At 40.9% G+C, this 14,661-nt stretch overlaps 1 protein-coding gene across 1 annotated transcript in view; it reads right to left on the minus strand.

The window, feature by feature from the left end:
* zmiz2 (zinc finger, MIZ-type containing 2) overlaps positions 1-14,661 on the minus strand; it is a 41,816-nt gene that overhangs the window by 26,048 nt on the left and 1,107 nt on the right.

Raw genomic sequence — 14,661 nt, forward strand, 5'->3', positions numbered from 1 at the left:
CCACCATTATGTGCCGCTTTTAGTCTTAAAAATAAAACAATAGACAAACTGAATAAAATAGTCAGACCTTTTCAAAAGCTCTCTGTTTCACCTTGTCCATACCCTGCAATGAGTTAACCAGTGACTTCTAGCTCTGAATAATGAACAATGCCCTCAGGCTAATAGGCCAGCTCAGCCTGTTAGGCTAAACTCCTCTTCAGAATGAGATTTTACACCTAGTTGATATTCAGAGCCTTACCAGTCTCTCTGTGAACAACTGAAACCGATGGTGTGTGTCACTGTTAAAGATGGAGATCAGACTAAACATTTCACGAGGGAAATGTTTACGCGAGACATTTCTCCTCTTTTATTTATCTAGGGAGCTCTCGAGGTGAGCTCAGGACACCGTTCACATGCGTGGCCTTCAGGCTTAAAATAGAGCCATGAGGATCCATCTCTAGTGCACAGCTTGCAGTTGGTGAGAGAAGTGGTGGCGGAAAGCGTCGGACCACAATCCATAGAGGGCATTAAAGCCGCTTCAATCACTAGTGAATGAGCAGCCAAGAATCCCCTTTTTGACCCACGTCAACACTTGAGGTCTCATCTCAGACTTATATAGGCTATTGTGGTGAATAAACAGTAGCTATGGATAAGAGCAAGCAGAAATGTGTCCAGCTGCACACATGTGGCCTTTGCACATGGTCAATCCGGGTTAACCAGATTACTGAGTAAGACCAACTAAAAGATCTGAGGACATTCAAGAAATGCAGCTGGCTTTCCAGGAAATAAAACCTCACACACTCTTCGATGCGAGCATGCTATGAATCAAAGATGTGGACTGATAGAACAACGGCTGGGTTTCCAGTCAGTGGGTGTAGGCTGTGGTCAGAGCTGCTACGTAAGCCTCGGAAAGAGCAAAACAAGACAGTGACGAGGCGTTTGGTGTGGAGACGTCAGAAAGCTCAGGCCGACCATGTCACATTTGCGGGGGCGTTATGGGTGTCACAGCGTCCGTCAGACAAGGAGTTCCACCCCCTGCACCCCGCGCTGACTCATTCCAGTCTGACACACACACACACGTTGCAAGCTCTTCTAGCTTACATTCACACACACTCATGCAAATGTACATTGATCTAGTACCCGGCATATTTGCAAGTCCTTAACAAACATGGTGTATAGAAGCTGCTAGATTAGAGAGCAGAAGCGAGAGCCTGGAGCCTTTATGCAGGGAATGAGAGTCAAAAAATTATTTCCACACTAGGCAGCATGTTTCTTTTCACCCAGCTTTTAATATACAGCATTCTGTTTCTCAGTACTATGTATTTTAGTCTTTTTGGAATTTTGTGTAATTGAAGCATTTCTATCCATCATGCATTACACGAATACATCATACAACCACTGGGAATCTCTACCATTACCAACCGGTCCTAGCTGCTGTACTGGCTAATAACTCCCTTTTACCAACACTGAAATGAGTAACCTACTTAATATAAAGCAATACCGTTGTCATGGAACATTTTATTTAGCTCTGTTTATGTTCGTTGTTGTTGTGTGCTCCTAGCAGTAAACTCCTCGTGCTGAGTTTTATGTTTACGATGTTATGGTGTTTGAGCACTTTAATAAAGAGAAGGTTGGTCGGTTGACCTGACTGTGCGGAGCACTATCAGCAAGCATTCTCATTAAAAATGAGAGCAAGGTGCCAGGAACTGCACCTTGACTCACAAGCAAAGTGTAGACCCTGGTGAGCAAGCGGAAATGAAGCGCATGTGTCTCAGTGCTCTCAGAACTGAACTGCACATATGGCATAGGAACTTATGATGCTTGATGGTTTGAATTTTTAGCTCTCCTTGCGCACTCTTGCTCTTCTCAATGATGTGTTGGCTCAAACACATAAGAGTAAATCCTGAACTCCTGAAGTCAGTGAATCTGTAACACCAGAGTAATTCAAGCTCTTAATTATAAAGGTGATATGGATGTAGCAAAGCAATATCAAATCCTCAATATAAAACCCTTTAGTTCGAGAGGAGAAAACAGAAAGAGGTTTACCTCCGTATTTAATTCAGAAAATATGCCTCTGTAGACTACTGTGTCATCACTGTAAGAGACATGCAGGCATATCTACAAATGTTGATTTTTTTTTTTATTATTATTATTTTGGCCAGTGTTTTCTTTTAAGACGTGCCTTTCATAGGCAATTCCCATTCCATGATACAGAGAAAGTTAGTATTGCTGTTGGTCCTCCACTATCCTTTCATGTCTGAGGCACACTACAGGATGGCCTCTCAATGCCAGCAAAGATGTCTAGATTTTAGACGGGTCTTAAAGGCTTGCCATCCCAGATAAAATACAGTCTTATCCCTTTAGATCTACTGTGTCATGACCAGGTATGAGACAGAATTTCCTTGTCTCGAATATAGCGACAATATTACAAAACACTGGCGAGACGAATTTCGCTTCTCTGATGTGTATTGTGATATTTCCTTTTAATATTCATTATGAGCTCTACAGCTTCTTACACAGGGGGCAGCAGCAGAGGTAGGAGCATACAGAGCGCAGAGTTTGTGAGTGGGAACCTAACTGCCTCGAAGCAGGTTTACATGACAGTCCATAACGTTAAGCCAATTGGAAGGAAGCATTATGGCACATATCTCAGACATAAAGCCCGCAGCCTTGTTTCATTTTGTCTGCATGAACTTGAAAAAAAAAAAAAAAAAGGCTGCTCAACATTTTCACACTATCCAGAATTCCCAGCAGATCCGTACCATAGCCACTTGATGGAAGTTATTGCAAACCGTCACATACACGAGCACTCCAATCTCTATCGCGGCTGGCTTTACGGCAATTTCACACCTCCTGTGTGCTGTGCTTGATGCAAGTCACACTCACATCCAAAAACGACTCTGAAGCATGTTGTGTGTTGTGGTGGCAATGATGTAACCAGAAATTAATTTCAGAGGGATGAGGAAATATACAAAATAAAATTAAAATTTTTTTTTTCTCATTTGTTCAATTAGAATGGTAAATGTGATGTGCTCATGCATTTAAGATGGATGCCAGACTGCAGTAGGCGCAATTTTGTTATTTAGCGTCATCATTTAAAGCACAATCTATCATCAAACCATCTTTAATATTGATTAATCTTTTCATATTAATAACGTGACCATGAAATACATTTATGACAGTCCACCCTGAAGAAAATTAAAATAACATGTTAATAATAGAGGAAAATTACAACTTATATTATAAATCCTGATCTACTTTTCTTACAATGCAGTGCATTGATACTGCAGAGGTTTGATTTGTTGTCATAAAATGTATTAAAATGTCATATTTTTTGTGTCGATATTGCCTCGTGAAGCCTGCATTGGGATATGTCTCATATCGTGGCTTTAGTGTATTGTCTCATGCCTAGTCATGAATGCTAGTAACCAATGGCAGGTCGTCCATGAGATACTCGCAGCTTATTTCAGGGAACGCGTCAACTCCATGCTGGTCCTTTCCCCTTCACTGAACTGGCTTTTTCAAAAGGTCTGATGGCTGCTTTTTAGTTTTTCAGGCGTCTCTTATATCACTGTAGCATGGAGTCAAAAATCGTAAATGCTACAGCATGGTGTTTTATTCCGGGCCATTCTGAGAGTGTGGGGGGTTAGATAACTGAAGGATAATCCAGCACGAAACATTTTCAACATCATTTCAACATCTTGTAGCGTGGTCCAAGCATTAGAGGTTCATCTGGGTGTCATTCAGTGACCACTCCACCTCCTCCACAACACCATGTGAGGTAGAAAAGGTTAAAGATCAGGACAGCTTTATTATCCTAATGGCTTCTTAGTGCTATAGCAAACAAAATGTCTACATAAGCTGTTTTATGGCACCTCATATCTCTACATGCAGTACAGACAGTCTGAAAAATCCAGGACATCCAATCTATGTTTGGTGAACTTGCTTTCTGCTTGTGTTTAAGCTTCAGTAATCATAAAGGGTATGCTGCTCAAATCAGACATTTGTCCATAGACTGATTGGGTCACTCTTAGTAATCAAAAGCTCTTTAAAAAGACCCTCTACAATAAAGTTTTTTGCCACTTGACTCATCATCTCAAGATATACAGATGATTCAGCCTTTTGATTAGGTCTTTCTGAGTGTTAGTATAATGTGCTATTTTTCTTAGAGGCCATCAGCTTGTTCCTACTAGCAGAAATTCTGCTGGCTCTTAGATGATAGAAATCTGGTGTCAAACCTTTTTTAAAAATTCTTTTTAACAGGTAAAAAAAAAAAAAAAAAAAAGGTAACACATACAGCTGTGGAGATAAGAACATCACAAGCTTTGTGTAAACTACTGTCTACAACAACTGATTACTTCACACATCCGGTTTTGCTTGGCCAGGACGAGGGGGATCATGACGTGACGCTAATGAGGCATCCGTCAGGGTCCACGATGTCCCCGTCACTGAGTACAGAGAATCCATTAACCCGCGTGACCTTGTATAGCTGCTACTCAGCTCTGCCTGAGGAAGAACCTGAGAAAGGACCTCTCTCTTCCAGCCAGCCAGCTGAGCCTCTTCAACTCGCATCTTTTCTGGAGGAGGATGGAGGAATAAATGGAAAGGAATCGAGAGTCGACTTGTGCCGAGCATTTCATGTGGAGTACTTAATAGTGATTTGAATTTCATTTCCAATCCAAATCAAACTCGTGGAATAATAAGCAAATGCTTCTCCTCCCACAAAGCTCACACAGCCTTTCAGTCTTTATAGTACCAGACTGTTCCACATATTTATCTGAAAGCTCTTTGATGAGCACAGAAATGCCTCACTGTGATGCTAATAGTAGGATTTCTGCTGAACTAACAAATGTAATTATTTGTGCAGGCCTAATGCTGGTTTAAACAAACTAACACAGTCGGCAATTCAGCCAATGCAAAGCAGCTCGTGTTCTGAACTAAATGTTCGAATGTTAGCCTAATGTAAGCAAATGAGTAAGTTTCCTCACACAAGAGACACAGCTCAGAGCCCCTCACTTCCTCACCCTCCTTTTGTCCATATAATGATAAATTGTATTGTACCTGTACCTCCTCACATAGGAAGGCACGCCATATGGAGAGTGTGAGTGATGACATGGTACTGTTTTCCTCTGGTGGCCAGATTAAAGGGAAACAGGCTTATTTAGGGAGCAGCCACGTGGCAGGGCAGAGTGGCGGCAAAACTGCATCAGAGCCAGGCACAGCGCTGATGGGAAGATTAGACAGAGGCCGACTTCACAAATGAAAACCACAGGAAGAGAGTGATTCCAACTGAATGGTTCGACATCATCCACAGTATGAAGCAAGGCAATATAATGGCATCATCTCTCGTCACTTGTCTAGCCTCATATAGACATATTTAAAACAGGACATTTGTTTAACTGTGGCTTTGTGTTTATTTTCACGAGATGCCACGTGTCTATCCAGATTTGCAGACTAGAAAACATTTATTGAAAAAGACGCAGAACTTTGTAACGGTTTTACAGACGTTAGAGGCCAATATTCAGGAGAGTAGCAAAGCAGTGCTTCAAAAAGATAAGTGTGAACAAATCTTTAGACAGACAGATAAAATGTTGGATGAATTCATGACTAGGGCTGTTATGGTTTGAAATTTTCAGGCTATGATAACCTAGTCTAAACATGTCAAGGTGTCATGGTATCACAGTATTGAGCGACCATTTCAAAACACACAAGCCTGTGGTGAAAATGAAAGGAAACTATTTATTAAAAAAAAAAAAAAAAAAAAAAAAAAAAAAAAAAAAAAAAAAAAAAAAAAGAAGATGGAACCCACTACTTTTTCTTCTTTCTTAGAAAGATATTTTTGAGAATGACTTTTCCATTAATCTATTATGCCATCACAATTTATCACTTTGTCATTATAAGCTGAATAAGAGCGCAAATCTATACGGCTGGAGAGCATGTATTAAATTTGCGCAGGCCATTTCCTAGACACAATTTCACCATTCACTGGGTTTTAATAATGAGATAGTTCATCAAGATTATGCATGAGTACTTTAAAAATGTTTCGTAAAATAATCACTTGCTGTAACTGCAGCGAACTCGGTTTCATATTACATGTTCACTGCACATTCGTGCCAACAGCATTTTGTAAGATCTTTCACGCAGCCTACCGTAGGAAAAGAACACACACAACTATAATGTATTTACTACAGTTTTTCAATGCATTTCAGAACCTTTAATCAGCATTACACTAGATGTGCAATTATGAGTAAGTTTAGTTTCAGTTTGACATTTCCTGCAGCCTAAAAATTTTTAAGTGCTGACAGTAGTTCTGCTGGTAAGAAAAAGCACAGGTGTACATAAATGTGCTCATTCTAATACTTCATCCTTTCTACAGTAACAGCTCCTTCACTGGGGCCTGTATGGCAGTATTAAAAAAAATAAATAAAAATAACGTGTGTAACTGCTGATATGGTGAAATTGTAAAGTCAGTAAAGAGACATTCATTTAGCATTTTTTGGAAGGAGTCTCCAGTTTCAGCACTTTGTAACAGTCAGAAGTTTTCCACCACAGGAAATTCTTATTTTGTCATAATAACTTCAAGAAAGTGAGGGGAAAAAAGAGGCTGGTGATGGAACAACTATTTATATCTGCTATAAATGATAACTTGTTTTCCAGATGTTCCGCAACAGTAAGTGTGACTATAAAATAGTATGATGTGTTACTCTTTAATAAAAAAAAATAATAATAATAATTTTTAGTGTTGGCAATTTGCTGTTGAATAAGACAAATAAAAAAACTCTGGGATGTGCTGTTATTAGAAAAAATATCTTTCCTTGGGGGTGGCATTCCTTACTTCTTGATTTAAAAACAAACAGCACTATCACCTTGCTTGTGGGAACTGCAGCTGAACTAATCACTTCGTTACTTGTAGTGACAATTCTTCACAACAATGCGACTTGGACAAACGTCATTAGATCAAAGTTACCACCGATTTCCACCCCTTCATACGTCACACGCTGTTCATGTTTAGAGGTTTATGCTTCCTGACTGGCTTGAAGCCCCACTTTAAATGAACTTTCCAATCTTCTGGAGACTTTCAGAGCATAAACCTTCCTTAGGGGTGCTGAGGCAAAGCACTTGAACCATCCCTGTGTCTATGGATTTTCTCAAGAGGCTATGTACCAATACTGTATCACAATAAATGGCGGTTAAGCCTCTGGACTACTGAATCAGAAGGTTGTAAGGACCACCAAGAAACAACAGTTCTCAACAGCTTCAACTCAACTATTATTAGTCTGCGGTTCACACATCTCACTACGCCACTTCAGAGCTGCTTCGACTGCTCTTAAGAATCAATTAGTATTATAATATATACACGTATAAAGAAGAAGAAGACGACGACAACACTACAGTAGGGCACGTAGCCGAGATAACAGCCTGACACATTTACAAGCATAACTTAGCATATTTTGTAAAGAGAAGAATAAAAGTGGAATCCATTAGTACCTAGTCATTCATCTGAACATCCTCTTCACTCACATTCTCAAGATTCCCAGCAGCTGGTAGAAAGGTACTCTGGGCTGACCTCGGTGACCGTTGCACATTTATATCCAAGACAAAGTGTCTTTTCCCTCCTCATCTTTCAGAAGAATCAACAGTCCCCAGGCCACGGTGCCTACAGGAGCAATTTGAGCAAGTAGTCCAAAAAAGCCTTGTGTCCTATAGAGATCAAAGCTGTTCCTGTGTAGCCAAACACACCGGGGGGAGCGAAGGAACATCAGTTTGCACAGCAAACGGCAGCTGTTCCGAAAAGGGAGAGTTACCTGCCCCCACCGAACTGCGCAGACCAACCCTTCCCCCCAATCCCAAGAGTGTAGCCTTTAGTCGTTTTAACAGCCATTACACCTCCATAACAAAAAGATCTAACGCAGACACGTGTTCAACATTATGAACAGCCACATCATTTCATTTTCTTCTCCGTTAGACTGAAATATAGAAGATCTCACAAGACAATGAGAAGACGCTCCAGAGTCTTGGTCTATGTCTTGCCTGCAATAATGTATTTGTGATGCAGCGTCGGGCACATACAGTCGAGTCTGGGTTTTCCAGGTTACTCTGGGCACAGGAGAATTCGTTAGCAAGCCAGGCCACAGTTTGGAATTCTAATCACGCTGAGGTGGCCACAAGGCAGCTTGAGCGCGTCTCGACACTTTGGCAAGCCCTCTGCCTGTGGCTTAACTAACAAAAGAATGGCAGCCTAAATTCTGGCTTAATGGTTTCACGAGAGACCGCACAGAACATGCCGTCTTGTCTTAAAGGAGAAGAAAAAATACCTTGTTCCACGCAGCAGTGCTGTTTGGCCATGATTCTCCGTTTATTATCCAAGTTGATGACCCCTGGCCTCTGCTTTTGATCAGGAAGATGTGTGTGGAGGGGGGTAATGAAGCAGTCAGCTACTAAAGATCTTTACTGTGTGCTAAGCCAGTCAATAGGAGGTCAGCCATCTCTTTCTCCATCTGTCTGAAAATGCACTGCAAATGTAGGGGGGTAGCAGCAGGCAGGGCATAGACAGATTACACAGGCAGAGCTATCTGATGATCTCCAGGCTGTTCAGTCTTACTGTCAACCTTCTGTTAACACTCACGTTGTGGTCTGAGTAACACCTGTGTGTATGATCTGCTCTCTGATGCTAGGGACTGAGCTGCGCAGGATTACCGCTAGATGAACATCCTGAGCTTATGCTAATAATGAACATGTGACTGTTGATAGTGTTTAAGCTAACTAGGCTTGATGATAGGGTTGTTATGGTGTCATGGGTTTACGGTAAGTCACAGCGTAAGACTGGGCGGCTAGCTAAGAAGGACGTCTTTTTTGTGCCACTTTTCCTTGCACTCTTTCATATTATGAGGACTAAATGATAAATACTGACAGTTTAAGAGCATTTATAGAAACCACTGTCAGAGATATCTTTTGGTAAAGATTCTGTCATATCTGGAAAAAAAAGAAATGAAAAGCTAATCAATCATAATTAACACATGTCCAACTGAACTAAGATTTCGTAATACATTTTCACCACCAGCATGTTTTTTTTTTAAATAGTTGATTAATACAGAGTAACCGTAAACTAAAGTAAACTAAATTGCAAACAGTAACACCCCTACTTGAAAACAGGTCCCATTTGCATGGTTTGTATGGTGTACAACCACATGTACTTCAGAATATTTAACACTGGAGAGAAGATGTATGCGATGCAGTGTATAGGATGTCGGTCACGTGTTAGTATTGCTCAAGCTTTACAACATGCAGGATCTTAGTTAAGTAAGTATGCTGTTTTGAAATAGAGCTATTTGAGGATTTAAGGCTTTGCTTGCCTGTGGCAAGTGGCAACCTGCGGTGTTAATTTGTATCTAACCTAGTACGTCACAGTAAATTGCTCAATGCAGAACCAATCATCCGAATGAGCATCCGCCTGGGAGTGATGACTGTACAGACATTAAGGCTTAGTCATTTTTAACTAAGGAGTCAAGATCAGATATGTAACAGAACCAGTATATACCTCACAGTATATAATATTCAGCCTAGATGAAATGGTCGTGTTTCATTCTGGTCACACTTCCATCGCCATTATTGACCTGATTGATTTTCAACATCTTAATGTTTAATGGTGGACAAGTCCCCATGCTCTACCGTTATATGATCTGATTAAACCTGTTTAAAGTGAATCTCTCTCCTGAGCAGCAGGTCCTGTCCCAGAGCGGCCCACTTGTGTGTTAACCAGAGGGATATTCCTCGGAAACTCAATCCCACTCTATTAACTATGACGACCACAAACCAGAGCTTGAGAGCAGAACCTGACATAATGCGAGCCTCAGAGCGATCCTTCAGCGCAGCCACAATGAGTCGATCCGAGCAGGCAGGGCGGGCTGATTAGTTCAACACGACTGGCACGGCTCAGTCTGCGGTTGTTAAAAGCCAGCTTGCTTAGCGCTGCGTGACGGCAGACAAGAGAATGGAGGACAAGGCCTGTGATAGCGAGCAATATAGAAATGTTCAATGTCACAAAGTGACAAAGCTTAAACAACCTAAAACTAATATTTAAAGCTACTTTCTAGTGCAGAGGTGAGGCTGGTTCAGAAATTGCTCACAGTATGTTTGTAGTAACTGCTGGTTATTCGTAATGAACCTAAGTCAAGGTCATTTCCTCTGTGGGTCGTTTACTCATTGCTTCACATATTATTGTGCTTTACAAGTCTGTAATCCTTAACCACAATTATGAGGCAAACTGCCTAGAAAAGAATCAGGGTCAGCGTGTCAAAAACTTAAATGCACTCGGTTAACGGGCTTCATGAAGACAGGATGATGTCATGTTTGCATCAAGACCTTCACTGTCCTGGTATCCAAGTGGTGGAATAAACTTCCCCTGGCTGTCCAAACAGTTAGCACAAATGAAGATGGAAGACCTACCTCTTCCCAGGGCACTAAGGTTTAAAAAAAAAAAAAAAAACCTAGAGATAGCAATCTACTCTAGTGTTCATTGTGGTATTAGCATGAAAGTTGAAGCTTTGGAAGCAGTGTGTCCAGATGTGGATGGACAGACTACAGGACTAAAGCACCGCTACATCACTGTCTTTAGGTAGACATGAAGCGAGGGCTAAATCTCGCTGCACCCTATTGGCAGGTTTTTGAATGGGATTGTGGATGGAATGTAGGAAACCGTCAACTCAACATGTCGAGGAAAAAAGTTCAAATTCATTTACTAAAAATCGTGGACCCCACTACAGAGCACATGTTAATTATTAAGATTAAATATATTTTTTAAACAGAACAGACCCCCTTTCCCTGTTAATCCTTACTGTCCAAATGACAAATTATTCACGAGCGCACTGTAAATGCCAATTAAACCGTTCATTCAATAAGTATGTGGGCCATTTGTTTTCAAGGCGTGACTCGAGGTGTGAGGGAGCCAATCCTCCTAAATCATCCATTGTCTCTCTGAGCAAGATCTAAATTAAATTACCTGCTTGTTCTTTTGTTTCGCCTCTGGAGCTCCTGTTGACACGTCCCAAACAGAAACAAAAAATCTGTCTTCGCATTGCAGCTCTAACCCAAGCTCAGTGTGTTTTCATTTACGAAAAAAAAAGAAAAAAAAAAAAGGATAAATTTAAGGGTGTACCGGCACTATTTTAAACATGGCTCATTCCCAGAACATGTTAATTGAGAGGGCTTATTAATATGTGCAAACAGAAGGTAGTGGACTCAATCAAGAAATGATTAAGAGATTATAAAGCTTCTCTTTGCTCTGTGTGTGTGTGAGAGAGAGAGAGAGAGAATAAGGTGGTGAACGGAGATGCTTTTTTAAAAAAAATAAAAAAAATAAAAGCCCCTTTATGGAAGCGTGAATCAAAATGTCTCAAAATAAGCAGTTTATTAATGACCCACGTCCTTACGTCAGGAGCAAAGAAATGAACGGAAATGAGTGGGATGCACTGACTAATCACAAAGTCCTAAAAAACTCACTAGGACATCTAAAAACAGCGTGGATGACTCCTTCTCGCATGAGTGAGCTGAGTGTAAAGGTACAGCGCTCATTTTCAGAACACAGAGATCTACTTAAAGCCAGAAGCCGTCCACTTATCAATAATTTACTAAACGCTTACGACAAGAAGTGCTTCATGTAAACATTCCCTGCCACTGTGAGGCCTATTTGAAATAAAAGTACACGCACTGTCCACTTATTTAGGAACACCTGTACACCTGCTCATTCATCAAAACATCTAATCAGCTAATCATGTCTCAGCAGAGTAATGCATACAAACAGGTCAAGATTCCTCAGTTAATGTTCACATGGGGAAGTCAGTAGTTTTGACTGTGGCCTCGATGGGGTAGTTTGAGTACTTTCAGACTGAGTAAGATTTGCACAACAGTCTCTCGAATTTACACAAATTGGGGCAAAAAACATCCAGTGAGCAGCGGTTCTGCGTGTAAACGCCTTGTTGATGAGGAGAGAAGACTGGGTCGAGCTGACAGGAACACTCCTGTAACTCAAATAACGACTCTTTACAACTGTGGTGAGCGGAAAAGCATCTCAAGACACACGACACTGAGGAAAATGGGCTAGAACAGCAGAAGATCACATGGGATTTCACTCCTGTCAGCCAAGAACAGGAAACTGAGGCTACAGTGGGCACAGACGCACCTAAAGCAGCTGATTGGATAACTACACGAATGTGCAAGTGTACATGTGTTCCTAATAAAGTGGCCGGTGTGTATGTAACCAACTTTTTCTGTGCAACTGCATAGAATTTGCATTAAAAAAAGAAGAAGGGAAAAAAAAAAAAAAAAGATCTTCGGTAATTATAGGATTACTGAAACCTCATCTAAAGAGAGAAAGTGTGCCAGGGAGTTTATTAGCAGAACCCTTTTAGGCGAGGGGAAGCAGATGGGATGTTGAAGAATGTCATTTACACTACAAACTGACTATTTTACATAATAAGATCCAGGAATTTCCATGACATTTCTGCATTAAAAAAAATGCCACAATGGAAAAAGTTTGTCAGGAGTCCTGACTCTTTACTGCATTAGAAATCAATAAAACTCTGATCATTACCACAAGAAATGTCACATACTGCTTAAAACAACATCTTAAAGGTGCATTAGGTAAGATTAGTCTTTTTTTTTTTTTTTTTTTTTTTTTTTTAAGATTAGGTCTCTTACATTTTGGCGGGTTCAACATTATAATGATTCCCGCCCATGTTCACAAAGCTCCGCCCCTTGGATCTACAGTGGCCTGTAGAGCGTCTGACTGACAGCATCCAAACACAAACAAACCTTCCCTACCGGAAAGTTTTCCAAACGGGCTTTCTCAGCGATTTAATACACTTTTGCTAAGACCATGGCTTAATCCATTTTTTTAAAATCATGTTCTAAATATTTTCCAGGTTATTTGTACAAGGAATTAATTTTTTTTTAAAAATCGACTATTACACCTATAAGTTCTGTTATTACACCAAGGCGTAAAAGTGCATTGCCGGCATTTATTTTAGAAGGCGTTTGTCGGATTGTGGTGCTACAAAGAGTGGTGGGATGTTAAATGAATGTTAAAGACGTCTGATAAAAAGGAGCCAGGTGGCCATGACTTGACCCTTGGAAAAGACATCTGTAGCCTACCTGTTCTCTGACCCACAAACACAAAGCCTGTATCGTGGATCCTGGCTCATCACAAGAACCTCACCATCTGTCCCCATCACCATCACCATCTTTTCTGACCTGGGCCACAGTCTGCGTTCATAGAAAGCAGACAACCACGTGCAAGAAGAAGCAAATTAAATGTCTGAATAGTGCACGTCATTATACCCTGCTTTATCAGCAGCATGTAAAGCACGTGGGTGGGGCGCTCGAATGCCAAGGCATTGTGATGCGCGAACTTGTCCATGTTCGCACATAGCTCAGACTGAGTGTACGTGAAACTCGCTGTTTCTGTAGGGATGCGCCGATCACGCTTTTCCCTTTACGATCCAACAGTGACGTCAGATCTCTCCATATCAACTGACATCGTCGCGGTAACTGAACCGACTATCGACAAGCATTTTTTGATAACTTATGCAAAACGTTAAATGGGGACCTGTGTTTATGTGTAAGATCTGTCGCGTCAAACAATGGAACACATGCTGAAGGCATAAAATATCCTTAATCAGATTTGAAAATAAGGCAAATTTACTCTGTGAACTCTAGTGAGCACCATCAAGCCCTTGACCTTTATTAACCACAAAGCGCTTTGGATAAAATCGCCAGCCAAATGAGCGTTTCAAACCGACAGTCAAAATCAATCGGTACATCCTGATACTTCTGAGATGGAAAAAAAACACTGAAAACTACTGAAAAGCAAAACATGGTCCTTGCGGCCTTTTCCCAGACTCCTTACGAACAGCTCAAACGACTTATACTTATCTAGCTCTCTGAGAAGTTCTCCAATGTGAAGGAAGGTGAGGCAGGAAACACTGAATTACACTGGTGTTTCATCACACCTACATAAGGCAAACCTGCTGCATGAGTCGAGTGTAAAGACAGTAAGAAACTGTACTGCAGCTGACGTTATGTCAAAATGGTACGAGCAGTGCTGCCTCAGCGGTTTAGGCTTTGGAGGCTTTGGATACTGATTGGAAGGTTGTTCATATCCCGCCACTGGGTCCATCGCATTGGATAAAAGCGTCTGTCAAATGGGTTTTTATTATCGTACCTCTATATAGCTTGTGTACACTGGAACGTAATGTCGTTTCTCCAGGACCATGGTGCGATATAACACATGACAGTACACAAGTCTACAAACAGTGCAAATAGACAACAATGTGAGACGAATAAAATACACAAATAAATACACAGGACATGTTGTGTAGTGTAGCAGCAAATAAGGGTGTGTAAGGGTAAATAAGGGTATAAATGAATGTAAATGGCTGAGTGGTTAAGGCTTCAGGACTACTAAACAGAAGGTTTTGAGTTCAAATCCAAGCCTAGATGTAACTCTTGGGTCCATCAGCAACACCATCAACTACTTAATCTCAAATCTAAGTGTTTTGAATGGAAATGTGCAAAATGTAAAGCTACAGAAAACATCTCTTAGTGCATCTCAGTGACAACTTAATGGTGATACTGAGGACAAAATGAAATTGTGGAAGAAACTATGGACCAAATCTGGCATCTCAG

Source organism: Pangasianodon hypophthalmus, chromosome 17 (genome assembly GCF_027358585.1).
Source record: "Pangasianodon hypophthalmus isolate fPanHyp1 chromosome 17, fPanHyp1.pri, whole genome shotgun sequence".
In the NCBI taxonomy this organism is placed as follows: Eukaryota; Metazoa; Chordata; class Actinopteri; order Siluriformes; family Pangasiidae; genus Pangasianodon; species Pangasianodon hypophthalmus.